The following is a 15,365-nucleotide window of genomic DNA, read 5'->3' on the forward strand; positions in this document are numbered from 1 at the left end:
ATGAAAAACCCAGCAGCGTTGCAGTTCTCGACACAAACCGGTGCGCCTGGCACCTACCACAATACCCTGTTCAAAGGCACTTAAATCTTTTGTCTTGGTCATTCACCCACTGAGTTGCACACATACACAATCCATGTCTCAATTGTATCAAGGCTTAAAAATCCTCTTTAACCTGTCTCCACTTGTTTTTTTAACCTTTATTTAACTGGGCAGGCAGGTCAGTTAAGAACAAATTATTTTAATTTTATAAATGTTTTACCTTTATTTAACTAGGCAAGTCAGTTAAGAACAAATTCTTATTTACAATGACGGCCTACCAAAAGGCAAAAGGCCTCCTGCGGGGACGGGGGCATGGGATTAAAAATAAATAAATAATATAAGAAAATATAGAACAAAACACACAACACGATAGAACTACATAAATATAGACCTAAGACAACCACATAACATGGCAGCAACACATGACAACAACATGGTAGCAACACAACATGGCAGCAGCACAACATCGTAGCAGCACAAATCATGGTACAAACATTATTGGGCACAGACAACAGCATAAAGGGCAAGAAAGTAGAGACAACAATACATCACGCGAAGCAGCCACAACTGTGTTTTTTGCAGCTCGTTCCAGTCTCTAGCTGCAGCAAACTGAAAAGAGGAGCGACCCATGGATGCTTTGGGGACTTTAAACAGAATGTGACTGGCAGAATGGGTGTTGTATGTGGAGGATGAGGGCTGCAGTAGGTATCTCAGACAGGGGGGAGTGCGGCCTAAGAGGGTTTTATCAATAAGCATCAACCAGTGGGTCTTGCGACAGGTATACAAAGATGACCAGTATACAGAGGAGTATAGAGTGCAGTATTGTGTCCTATAAAGAGCATTGGTGGCAAATCTGATGGCCGAATGGAAAAGAACATCTAACCGCTCGAGAGCACCCTTACCTGCCGATCTATAAATTACGTCTCCGTAATCTAACATGGGTAGGATGGTCATCTGAATCAGGGTTAGTTTGGCAGCTGGGGTAAAAGAGGAGCTATTACGATAGAGGAAACCAAGTCTAGATTTAACCTTAGACAGCAGCTTTGATATGTGCTGAGAGAAGGACAGTGTAACCGTCTAGCCATACTCCCAAGTACTTCTATCTGGTGACTACCTCGAGCTCTAAACCCTCAGAGGTAGTAATCACACCGATGGGGAGAGGAGGATTCTTCTTACCAAACCACATGACCTTTGTTTTGGAGGTGTTCAGAACAAGGTTAAGGGTAGAGAAAGCTTGTTGGACGCTAAGAAAGCTTTGTTGTAGAGCATTTAACACAAAACCCGGGGAGGGATCAGCTGAGTATAAGACTGTATCATCTGCATATAAATGGATGAGAGCGCTTCCTACTGCCTGAGCTATGTTGTTGATGTAAATTGAGAAGAGCATGAGGCCTAGGATTGAGCCTTGGGGTACTCCCTTGGTGACAGGCAGTGGCTGAGACAGCAGATGTTTTGACTTTATACACTGCACTCTTTGAGAGAGGTAGTTAACAAACCAGGCCAAAAAGACACCAATACTCCTTAGCCAGCCCACAAGAATGGAATGGTCTACCGTATCAAAAGCTTTGGCTAAGTCAATAAAAATAGCAGCACAACATTGCTTAGAATCAAGGGCAATGGTGGCATCATTTAGGACCTTTAAAGTTGCAGTGACACATCCATAACCTGAGCAGAAACCAGATTGCATACCAGAGAGAATACTATAGACATCAAGAAAGCCAGTCAGTTGATTATTGACAAGTTTTTCCAACACTTTTGATTAACAGGGCAAAATAGAAATTGGCCTATAACAGTTAGGATCAGCTTGATCTCCCCTTTAAATAAAGATTGCACCGTGGCTGCCTTTCAAGCAATGGGAACCTCCCCAGAGAGGAGAGATGTTAAAAAGGTCAGAGATAGGCTTGGCGATGATAGGGGCAGCAACCTTAAAGAATAAAGGGTCTAAACCATCTGACCCAGATGGTTTATTGGGGTCAAGTTTAAGGAGCTCCTTTGGCACCTCAGACTCAGTGATCGCCTGGAGGGAGAAACTTTGTAGCGGGGCAGGGGAAAAAGAGAGGGAGATGGGAAATGTTGGACGGGCAAGGAGGCATGGCTAAGTCAAATAGGAATCCTGACTTAATGAAGTGGTGATTAAAAAGCTCAGCCATGTGCTTCTTGTCAGTAACAACCACACCATCAACATTAAGGGACATGGGCAGCTGTGAGGAGGAGAGTTTATTCTCCAGGTCTTTAACCATTTTCCAGAACTTCTTGGCATTAGACCCACAGAGAGAGAACTGCTACTTAAAGTAACTAACTTTGGCCTTCCGGATAGCCTGAGTGCACTTATTTCTCATTTGCCTGAACGAGAGCCAGTCAGCCTGAGTATACGTGTGCTGTGCCTTTCGCCAAATGGAATTCTTGAGGTGGAGTAACACTGCCTGTCACGACTTCCGCCGAAGTTGGTCCCTCTCCTTGTTCGGGTGGTGTTCGGCGGTCGACGTCACCGACCTTCTAGCCATCATTGATCCATTTTTCATTTTCCATTGGTTTTGTCTTGTCTTCCTACACACCTGGTTCCAATCCCATTCATTACATGTTGTGTATTTAACCCTCTGTTTCCCCTCATGTCCTTGTCAGAGATTGTTCGTTGCATGTAGGTGTGTTATTTTTTCCTGGTGTGCGATGGGTTTTGCACCCTATTATGTTATTTTTGTATACTTTGGTTTTTGGAGTTTTTTTGAATGTTTATTAAACAGCTCTGTTTTTACCAAGTTCATTCTCCTGCGCCTGACTTCCCTGCCACCAACACGCACCGCATTACACTGCCAGATCACGGTCAGATTGATTCTCATTTTCTTTATGGGGGTGTGTTTGTTAGCAATACCGCAAAAATTATAAAAAAAGAAGGTCCAAGTGTCTTGGACAGAGGGGATCAAGCTGATTCTATACCAATTTACAGAGGCCAGGTCATGAAGGAAGGCTTGCTCATTAAAGTTTTTTAGCAAGCGTATATGACAAATCAGGACAGGTCGTTTCAATGAGCAGCCATTACGGACACAGGCTGTAAAACAGTGATCACTAAGGTCATTACAGAGAATACCAGACTCATACCTCTCAGGATTATTTGTGAGGATAACAAAAAAAAAGGAGAGTAGCCTTTTCTGGGTGTTTGGAATTATACCTTGTGGGATTGGTAATAATCTGAGAAAGATTTAGGGAGTCTCATTGCTTTAGGACTTGGTGGTTTAAGCATGTCCCAGTTTAGGTCACCTAGCGGGACAAATTCAAACTTAGTGTAAGGGGCCAGGAGAGAATTTAGGGCATTTAGTGTACAGGCTGATGGTGGACGATAACACCCAGCAACAGTCAACAAAGAGCTATTGTAAAGTTGAATGCTTTAAACCAGCAAATCAAATTGTTTGGGGACAGACTTGGTGGAGACAACCGAGTACTGAAGGTGTTCCTTGGTAAAGATTGCCACTCCACCACCTTCGGAAGATCTGTCTTGCCGACAAAGATTATAGCCAGAAAGCTTAACATCAGTTTTCAAAACACTCTTTCTTAACCACGTCTCAGTAATGACCAACACATCTGGATTTTAGGTAATAAGCTTCTAGTGTTAACGTGCAGAAAACCCAGGCTTTTACGAGAGCAGAAATCAGTAAAGCAGATATCAGAGCACAAGTCAGAATTAGGGTTAGCAACAATAGATGGGCCAGGGTGTACATGCACCTTTCCAGATATCATCAGCAGTATTACAACCGGGACGACAGAGGACAGGGAGAGCTCTGCAGTGTTGATTTTTTTATGACATTTGAATGTGCATCAAATGGCAACAAGATCATATTGTACATCAATTTCATCAGGTAACATGAATACAAAGCTGGCGAAAAGTGGTTAGAATAGGATGAGAGTCCGTGTAACCAATAAAGAGTCAGAGTCCCGAGTGTGGGAACAAACATAGTCTGTCCCACAGTCGAGTAAACAAGCAAGTTCATAGTCAACAAAGCACACAGGAGTCATCAGGCAAATAGTATAAAGCACAAGAAAAATATATAACGACTTGGGGTTAGCCATTGTAAGTTCAGAGTCACACGCCCCAACAGTGCCTGTGTGCTGGAGGTGAGCGAAAGCTCGGTAGACAGGGGGGAGTGTGGCGGGGGTACCTGTACCAGACAGGGGGAGACAAGCCAGGGCAGACAGTGAACAGATTGCCAGGTGGAATCCAAGCAGCAGTGCAGTAGGTAGCGGCAGTAGGTGTCACACCCACGAGAGAAGCTTTTTTCGGGAGGCATATTCCTTGTAGAAAATCCCAGCTAGCTAGCTAACGTAGCTAGCAAGTCTCTGTCCACCGTTTTTTCCCAAGTGAAAAAGGAGGTTGTTAGCTAGCTATACCTCTTCAGTTTTGGCGAATCGTCCTTTACGACGTCCAAACAAAGTTGTCCTGCGGCTGTTGTATTTGGGAGATTGCGAGGAGGATGTCTTCTGATGTGATCAAAGAAACAATATTGTTTCTCATTGAGGTAATTTACAATTGAAGTGTCCTGGCTGCATATCAGTTCAAAATAGTGATGAATCCAGGGGTACTGTATTGTAATGACCTCTGCACAGATGGATGGGGGTTTCAAAGGCCTTTGCATTTGGGTGAGGTAGGCTGTGAAACTCTCCTTCCATTGTAGGGCTCTTTGACGCCTCTCAATTTACACCTCCGTGCTAATTGCAGTTGCAGCTGGATCTGTGCTGTTCTAGCCAACTTGGTAGCCTTAAATTAGCATTCAGTCCTTATAAAATATAGCATTGCAATGTATTATTCTTCTTGGCTTTAAAAGTAGCTTCAGACTAACGTTACTCACTCAGTTCCAGGTTGGATGGTCTTGTCAGGTTTCTTGTGCTTCTTTTGCTGGTCAGTGGTTTGTCAGAGCATTTGGAGCATTTGGAAATAATAATCTTTGGTAGTATTAATCCTTCCAGGTAATTTTGTCCAAAATCAGGTTGTAGGTTTGGAGTTTGGATTTGGAGTGAAGGTTAAGTTGTGCAGGGTAGTATCCTGTATATGTCCTTGCGGAAAAATCTAAGTTTATCGAACTCTAAATCTAACTTTTTGTTAAAACATGCTGAAAAATGAGGGAGCCCATCTGCTCATGATGGAAAAAGTACTAAATGTCATACTGTAGTAAAAGTAAAGATACCTTAACAGAAAATGACTCAAGTAAAAGTGAAAGTTACCCAGTAAAATACTACTTGAGTAAAAGTTTAAAAGTATCTGTTTTTAAATGTACTTAAGTACAGTGGTAGAAAAAGTACTAAATCCTCATACTTGAGTAAAAGTACAAAGTAAAAATAAATGCTATACATCAAATTCCTTATATTAAGCAACCAGACAGCACAATTTTCGTATTATTTTTAATTACGGATAGACAGGGGCACACTCCAACACTCAGACAGAATTTTGCAAACACAGTATTTGTGTTTTGTGAGTCTGCCAGATCAGAGGCAGTAGGGATGACAAAGTTTTATATTGATAGGGGCCCTAATTCTGTCCTAGTTGATCATGTAATGAGTATTTTAGATGTCAGGGAAAATGTATGGAGTAAAAAGTACATTATTTTCTTTAGGAATGTAGTGGAGTCAAAAATATAAATAGTAACGTAAAGTACAGATACCCCCCAAAACTACTTAAGTAGTACTTTAAAGTATTTTTCACTTAAGTACTTCACACCACTGATCTACACTGATTGAAGTTGATTTAACAAGGGACATCAATAAGGGATCATAGCGTTCACCTGGATTCACCTAGTCAGTCTATGTCAGGGAAATGTACACTCAGTGTATAATACAGTAGCATACTTTAGAATATAAGCCACAGTACATGGATGGCACATCATTTCCTACAATTGGGTCCAACATATTAAGAGAAACAGTTATGTGGAGATTAGGCTTGTTCTCAAGAGTCACAGGAATATTTAGAGCAATGGCCAGAGTGGTTCTGTGTTTTATTCAGTCACTTTCACTTTGACTGCAATTGAGATAAGTCAGCGGTATCCAACATTACACTGAGTAGACTTTTCCGTTTGATGGTCTGAAAAATGAGGTATAAATTAATTCAATATTCCAGGCTTATATTGAGGGTCTGGAATTTTATTGAGCTTTAATATGATAAAGGTATTTTCTTTTACACTGAGTTATTTTTAATTGAGCATGTCCTCTAGTCTAGTGCATGTGTGAGTCAGCACCAGTGTGTCTAATGCACCTGTAGAGGGCATAGTGGCACCAGGGTACATCTTCGCTCTGTCAGGACACTGCTTGGAGTGAACGAGGGAAGGAGGGAGGACTTCTGAAAGACAGAAAGAAAATACATGTCTTGTTTGATACAGATCATTCACCTGTAGCTCTGCTGGTTGATGTTCCTGATAAGCACACAGGGTCAGGTCGTTAGATGTGCAGTGTGATCACAATCAAGCCTCCATGATGCCTCAGTCTGACATTCCATCCACAGGTGGAGAGAGGTCTATTGGGGGGACTGACCCCTTGTTCAAGGGTCAGTGGAAGAGCTAATCAGAACCCAAACACAGAGGAGTATTATAGCTGTCTATAGCCCTGTTACTGTGCTGCCTCATCAACCACTACAAAATCACCACTAGGGTTCACCTTTCCCAAACAAAGTCCTCAGAGAGTTTGAGCTACTCGCTACATCGAAACCTTCCTGTCGCTCCCTGCCTGCCTTATGTTTCTCTACATGAACACTCAACACAGGTCAGACAGAATAGAGAAAGTCTGAAGTATTGTCTACAGGGCCTGGAGAAAATGAAAGAGGAGATAGCCTACCTGAACCGTTAACATTATGAGAAAATGTTTTGAATCACCTAGTATGTAAACAAAGGTGTTTAATGTACTTGCCTCTTGGTCACAACAAATACTTTCTTCATCTTGATAATAGTTTCCTGTGCTGAAGAAAGTTTTGCTGTCGATCTAATGATGCATACTTGAGAATCAAATCAGTAATGATTGCTTTTACAGTCATTTAAATGCAGTTTGAAAAGTAATGGGGATAGAATACATCCTTGAGGGACAACGTGCTCTATCATTAGATAGAGAACTTCCCTTGATTGTTTAATACACACTGGACTCTGTTGGAGCCCTTGATCCATAGAACGAGTTTACATTCAAGTTACTGATTTGATTCTCAAGTGTGCATCATTAGATCGACAGCAAAATTATCTTGCAGATGAGGCTTTTATGATCTTATTAAAGGTGATATCCGGTCGTCTCTGTTAGTAAAGAGGACAATTGTTTTGTTTCTGATTTGACTCTTAACCTTTTACTGTAGTGGGCTAAATCAGGGTCACACAGAGTGATTCTTTGTAGTCTTAAACAAATCTACTTTGAAACAAAAGTATACACCTCACACACATGGTTATGGGCTTACAAAAAACAAGACACCTGTGCCATGCCAAATATAGAGTTGAAATGTATTCAATTTTGAGTTTGCATCCCAATATTTCACTTTATACAGTGCATTTATGAAAGTATTCAGACCCCTTCCCTTTTTCCACATTTTGTTATGTTACAGCCTTATTCTAAAATTGATTAAATCATTTTTTCCCTCCTCAATCTACAATATTCCATAATGACAAAGCGAAAACAGTTATTTTTTGCAAATTCATATTTTTTTTAACAGATATCTTATTTACACAAGTATTCAGAGCATTTGCTATGAGTCGCGAAATTGAGCTCAGGTTGAGATGTTTCTACAACTTGATTGGAGTCCACCTGGGGTCAATTCAATTGATTGGACATGATTTGGAAAGGAACACACCTGTCTATATAAGGCCCCACAGTTGACAGTGCATGTCAGAGCAAAAAACCAAGCCATGAGGTTGAAGGAATTGTCCGTAGAGCTCCGAGACAGGATTATGTCGAGGCACAGATCTGGGGAAGAGTACCAAAAAATGTCTGCAGCATTGAAGCTCCCCAAGAACACAGAGGCCTCCATCATTCTTAAATGCAAGAAGTTTGGAACCACCAAGACTCCTCCGAGAGCTGGCCGCCCAGCCAAACTGAGCAAACGGGGGAGAAAGGCCTTGGTCCGGGAGGTGACCAAGAACCCAATGGTCACTTTGACAGAGCTCTATAGTTCCTCTGTGGAGATGGGAGAACCTTCCAGAAGGACAGCCATCTCTGCAGCACTCCCCCAATCAGGCCTTTATGGTAGAGTGGCCAGACGGAAGCCACTCCTCAGTAAAAGGCACATGACAGCCCACTTGCAGTTTGCCAAAAAGCACCTAAAGACTCTCAGACCATGAGAAACAAGATTCTCTGGTCTGATGAAACCAAGATTGAGCTCTTTGGCCTGAATGCAAGCATCACGTCTGGAGGAAACCTGGCACCATCCCAACAGTGAAGCATGGTGGTGACAGCATCATGCTTTGGGGATGTTTTTCAGCGGCAGGGACAGGGAGACTATTTAGGATCGAGGGAAAGACGACATACAGAGATCCTTGATGAAAACCTGCTCCAGAGCACTCAGGACATCAGACTGGGGTGGAGGTTCACCTTCCAAGAACTACCATAAGCACAGAGCTACAACAATGCTGGAGTGGCTTCGGGACAAGTCTCAGTGGCCCAGCCAGAGACCAGACTTGAACCTAATCGAACATCTCTGGAGAGACCTGAACAAAGCTGTGCAGCAACGCTCCCCATCCAACCTGACAGAGCTTGAGAGGATCTGCAGAGAAAAATGGGAGAAACTCCCCATATACAGGTCTGCCAAGCTTGTAGCGTCATACCCAAGAAGACTCGATGCTGTAATCACTGCCAAAGGTGCTTCAACAAAGTACTGAGTAAAGGGTCTGAATACTTATGTAAATGTGATATTTCTGTTTTTTATTTTTAATAAATTAGCAAAAATGCCTAAACCTGTGTTTCCTTTTTCATTATGGGGTATTGTGTGTAGATTGATGAGAAAAAAATTAAGAAATAATAATAAGGCTTAACATAACAAAATGTGGAAAAAGTCAAGGGGTCTGAATACTTTGCGACTGCACTTTATGTGGCTTGTCTGCCTTTAGTTCAACTACTGAAGTGTGTTCTGGTACGCTTTCATTCTATCACAACAATTTATTTTAAATACAAATGTTACATTTTGGGTATTGTGTAAAGTGCTTTTAAAGGCAGTTAAGTAAAATGTAAATAGTCCATGTCCTTAGTAGAGTGACTTTCAAATGTAATATTTTGGACTTGTTCTGTCTAATGTTTTATCCCGACCCAAATGTAGACCATTATTGTATGGCAAAACAGCATGGTGTGTGTGTGCTGTTACCTAAGATAGCCGAAGTGTGTCAGTGAATGTGAATATCTATTGATTAGCACTGTCTGATAGACAGATCGGTGTTAATACCACTTAAGACAGACCGTGTCACATGCACACATGCTTTTGTTTTTCTCAGATTGCAATCTGAGTGTCAACACCAAGTTCAGCTGAGGCTTTAGTCTGATGTTTGGTTCATGAAATAATACAAATAAATTCTAATCAAGCCTATTTTATGAAATCTTATCTTGTCAAATAATACATATTTAAACAAAAGTGCTTTTTTTTCTTGTACATTCTGACATGATGTATGTTCTGAAATGCAGGCAATATAGATTCATTATTTGAAATTCAACATTGTATCTTGATTGTGTGTAGGAGGGTGTGGGATTGTAGAGAAGGAAAAAATATGCAAGCAAAATTGAAATTAGGATGACACTGAAAATAACCTAAGGATTACATAAATTACCCTGCTGCTGGGTCAATCCCTCAATCCAAAGTGCTGGGTTTATGTCACAACCCAACTCACTGGGTTGTTTTAACCCAGCAATATAGTCTGATTTACCCAGCGCTGGGTTAGAAGCACAACCCAAACCCGCTGGGTTGAATTAACACAATGCTTTGTTTGTCCAATATTGACGCAGCGCTCGGTTGTCAATTACCTAAATTGAGTTGTTTTTAACCCAGCATTTTTTTTAGAGTAGCAATAATTCATTTTGGAAAATAATATGTTTTGCCTTATTAGGCATAACACAATTTCTATCTTTTTAAGATGCGAAAATATTGTTTTAGTATGCTAATTTTAGTTTGTTTTCTGATTTGTTTGTGCATGGATTTAAACGATTTTGGATGAAGGACTTCCACAGGGCCTCCATTTCCAAAGTTCACTCAGAGGCAATAGTTTTGAACTGGGTTTAATTTGAGTTTGTTTTAATTATTAAAATTGTGTTATCTTTTAAACTACAATTGGTTCATCTATTGCTAAGTTATCACGTCCCTTTAAACATCATAAGGTCAACATTCCAAAAGTGTTCACATTTCTCTCATGTAAACGATGTAGCTACATAAAAAGATTAAACAATTCATTTGGGAAATATCTAGTCTTTGCTATTTTCTTCGTTACCATGATGATTTCAAGTTGTACTGGATGTATTTTTATCTGTTAAAGACATTGAATAGGCCTACATGATGTTTAGCATTTTTCTACATTTATGTTTAGTTTTTTTCTCTGAAGTTAATTTAAAGTTATATGATTTGGTTTAAGTAGATACATTTCAATGTTTAACACACATTAACCAAAAACCTGATCTAATTTGTATATTCATACTGAGTTTGCAGCGAACAGAACGTAAACCACAAGTTTCCTAGAATTGTCTGCCAGAAGTTCACAAGTTGCTGCAAATTAACTGCAACAATTTGCCACAATCATTTGTATGTGAAAATATGAGCTTGCGGAAAATTTGTGACAAATTGGCCAAAGGTTTGCTACAACTGTTTGCCAGAAGCCTGTTTTTTCGGTAAGGGTTTCTATCATAACGCTGTCATTTGCCATCTTTTATTTTTTTAATAATCTTTAAGGACATGAACTGGCACAACAGGTTTAGGCAAAGTATAGTGCCATTGTTTTCAGGAAGGAGTACCCATGTTGATATGAGGGACAGGAGGCAGACTAAGGGGAAGGTCAGGGCAGCCACCTGAACTAACCTACAAAGACAAAGAACAGTTTACACAAACAGTGAATCTGAGAAAAATGTCTTTAAAGTTTATTTTGCTGTCCAGCCAAATATGTTGTAGGTAGATAAGTGATAATGTGTTGTATCTTATTATGAAGTAATGTTTTATGCATACCAACCATGACCACCGATATGACCTATGACCCGTAAAATGTTGATACTGCACTTAGCCTTTGTATGACCTTAAACAACTACAGTACCAGTCAAGTTTGGACACACCTACTCATTCCAGGGTTTTGCTTTATTGTTTCCTATTTTCTACATTGTAGAATAATATTGAAGACATCAAAACTATGAAAAAACATATATGGAATCATGCAGTAATCAAAAAAGTGTTAAGCAAATCAAAATATATTTGAGATTCTTCAAAGTAGCCACCCTTTGCCTTGACAGCTTTGCACACTCTTGGCATTCTCTCAACCAGCTTCATGAGGTAGTCACCTGGAATGCATTTCAATTAGCAGGTGTGGCTTCTTAAAAGTTAATTTGTGGAATGTCTTTCCTTCTTAATGCGTTTGAGCCAATCAGTTGTGTTGTGACAAGGTAGGGGTGGTATACAGAAAATAGCCCTATTTGGCAAAAGTCCATATTATGGCAAGAACAGCTCAAATAAGTAAAGAGAAACGGCGGTCCATCGTTACTTTAAGACCTGAAGGTCAGTCAATCCAGAAAATGTTCTTCATGAGTGCAGTCACAAAAAACATCAAGCTATGATGAAACTGGCTCTCATGAGGACCTCTGCTGCAGAGGATAAGATCATTAGAGTTACCAGACTCAGAAATTGCAGCCCAAATATGCTTCAGAGTTCAAGTAACAGACACATCTCAACATCAACTGTTCAGAGGAGACGGCATGAATCAGGCCTTCATGGTCGAATTGCTGCAAAGAAACCACTACTAAAGAACCCCAATAAGAAGAAGACTTGCTTAGGCCAAAAAACATGAGCAATGGACATTAGACCGGTGGAAATCTGTCCTTTGGTCTGATGAGTCCAAATTTGAGAGTTTTGGTTCCAACCGCCGTATCTTTGTGAGATGCAGAGTAGGTGAACGGATGATCTCCGCATGTGTAGTTTCCACCGTGAACCATGGAGGAGGAGGTGTGATGGTGTGGGGTTGCTTTTCCGGCATTCTGCAGCGATACGCCATACTATCTGGTTTGCGCTTAGTGGGACTATCATTTGTATTTCAACAGGACAATGACCCAACACACCTCCAGGCTGTGTAAGGGCTATTTGACCAAGAAGGAGATGGATGGAGTGCTGCATCAGATGACCTGGCCTTCACAATCACCCGACCTCAACCCAATTGAGATGGTTTGGGATGAGTTCACAGCAGAGTGAAGGATAAGCAGCCAACAAGTGCTCAGCAACTCCTTCAAGACTGTTGGAAAAGCATTCCAGGTGAAGCTGGTTGAGAGATTGCCAAGAGTGTGCAAAGCTGTCATTAAGGCAAAGGGTGGCTACTTTGAAGAATCTCAAATATTAAATATATTTTGATTTGTTTAACAACTTTTGACTGGTACTGTATATGGGTAATGCCAAAACAAAGTGCGCTATTTAAAATCTAAACGTGTTGATCCAACAACTTCTTGTTGTTTGTCTGACGGAGACAGTTTGAGTTCTAACTACATTCCAACAGTATTTCATTTGTTATCTTTCTTACCATCATCTGGGTATTTGTGGTTCAATGTGAGTTCAACCATCATTTTTCCTGCGGGATGGTGCCGTGTTTATTGTGGTGATAACTGGATCACTGGCTGTCTAATGGTGTGTGTGTGAGGGTGTGTGTCATGATCAGGATGGCTTGAACTCAGAGCCCGATAGAATACCAAGGCAAACCACAGTCAAAACATGATGGAATGAAGCCAGAGTACCGTAACTTCACTCAGTAAGGGCATGAATTGGTGTGATCAGATTTGATTAAAACTGTTATTTTAATATTGCCTGTTATGATGTTGTTGACATTCATCCAAGGACACCTTGACTTGTATTACACACCCCACTGCAAAAAACTTTTTCTCATGAAATCATGTGCCTCGTGGTTAGAGAAAAGCATTCCTGTAAACGTGCCCTGCTACAAGTAGGAAACATGTTATGGACTAACCAGATATGACATATCTGTTTGATAGTAACCCTGTCCAAAATTATGAATGTGTAAACTACATTATACAGTTGAAGTCGGAAGTTTACATGCACCTTAGCCAAATACATTTAAACTCAGTTTTTCACAATTCCTGACATTTATTCAGAGTAAAAATTCCCAGTCTTAGGTCAGTTAGGATCAACACTTTATTTTAAGAATGTGAAATGTAAGAATAATAGTAGAGAGAATGATTTATTTCAGCTTTTATTTCTTTCATCACATTCCCAGTGGGTCAGAAGTTTACATACACTCAATTAGTATTTGGTAGCATTGCCTTTAAATTGTTTAACTTGGGTCAAACATTTCGGGTAGCCTTCCACAAGCTTCCCACAATAAGTTGGGTGAATTTTGGACCATTCCTCCTGACAGAGCTGGTGTAACTGAGTCAGGTTTGTAGGCCTCCTTGCTCGCACACGGTTTTTCGCTTCTGCCCACACATTTTCTATATGATTGAGGTCAGGGCTTTGTGATGGCTATTCCAATACCTTGACTTTGTTGTCCTCAAGCCATTTTGCCACAACTTTGGAAGTATGCTTGGGATCATTGTCCATTTGGAAGACCCATTTGCGACCAAGTTTCAACTTCCTGACTGATGTCTTGAGATGTTGCTTCAATATATCCACATAATTTTCCTCCCTCATGATGCCATTTATTTTGTGAAGTGCATCAGTCCCTCCTGCAGCAAAGCACCCCCACAACATGATGCTGCCACCCCCGTGCTTCATGGTTGGGATGGTGTTCTTCGGCTTGCAAGCCTCCCCCTTTTCCCTCCAAACATAACAATGGTCATTATGGCCAAACAGTTCTATTTTTGTTTCATCAGACCAGAGGACATTTCTCCAAAAAGTATGATCGTTGTCCCCATGTGCAGTTGCAAACCGTAGTCTGGCTTTTTTATGGCGGTTTTGGACCAGCGGCTTCTTCTTTGCTGAGCGGCCTTTCAAGTTATGTCGATATAGGACTCGTTTTACTGTGGATATAGATACTTTTGTACCTGTTTCCTCCAGCATCTTCACAAGGTCCTTTGCTGTTGTTCTGGGATTGATTTGCACTTTTCGCACCAAAGTACGTTCATCTCTAGGAGACAGAACGCGTCTCCTTCCTGAGCGGTATGACGGTTGCGTGGTCCCATGTTGTTTATACATGTTGTGGTCCCGTGTGGCTCAGTTGGTAGAGCATGGCGCTTGCAACGCCAGGGTTGTGGGTTCATTCCCCACGGGGGGACCAGGATGAATATGTATGAACTTTCCAATTTGTAAGTCGCTCTGGATAAGAGCGTCAGCTAAATTACTTAAATGTAATGTAAATGTATACTTGCGTACTATTGTTTGTACAGATGAACGTGGTACCTTCAGGCATTTGGAAATTGCTCCCAGGGATGAACCTGATTGCTCCCAAGGATGAACCAAGGATGAACCTGAGGTCTTGGCTGATTTCTTTTGATTTTCCCATGATGTCAAGCAGAGGCACTGAGTTTGAAGGTAGGCCTTGAAATACCTCCACAGGTACACCTCCAATTGACTCAAATGGTGCCAATTAGCCTATAAGAAGCTTCTAAAGCCATGACATAATTTTCTGGAATTCTCCAAGCTGTTTAAAGGCACAGTCAACTTAGTGTTTGTTAACTTCTGACCCACTGGAATTGTGATACAGTGAATTATAAGTGAAATAATCTGTCTATGAACAATTGTTGGAAAAATTACTTGTGTCATGCACAAAGTAGATGTCCTAACCGACTTGCCAAAACTATAGTTTGTTAACAAGAAATTTGTGGAATGGTTGAAAACAAGTTTTAATGACTCCAACCTAAGTGTATGTAAACTTCCGACTTCAACTGTACACCCTTTCATATTAGTGGATTTGGCTATTTCAGCCACACTCGTTGCTGACAGGTGTCTAAAATTGAGCACACAGCCATACAATCTCCATAGACAAATATTGGCAGTAGAATGGCCTCACTGAAGAGCCCAGTGACTTTCAATGTGGCACCGTCATAGGATGCCACCTTTCCAACAAGTCAGTTCGTCAAATTTCTGCCCTGTTAGAGCTGCCCAGGGCAACTGTAAGTGCTGTTATTCTGAAGTGGAAACGTCTAAGAGTAACAACGGCTCAGCCGCGAAGTGGAACGCCACATAAGTTCACAGAACGGGACCGCCA

This window comes from Salvelinus namaycush, chromosome 6, assembly GCF_016432855.1.
Source record: "Salvelinus namaycush isolate Seneca chromosome 6, SaNama_1.0, whole genome shotgun sequence".
NCBI classification, from domain to species: domain Eukaryota; kingdom Metazoa; phylum Chordata; class Actinopteri; order Salmoniformes; family Salmonidae; genus Salvelinus; species Salvelinus namaycush.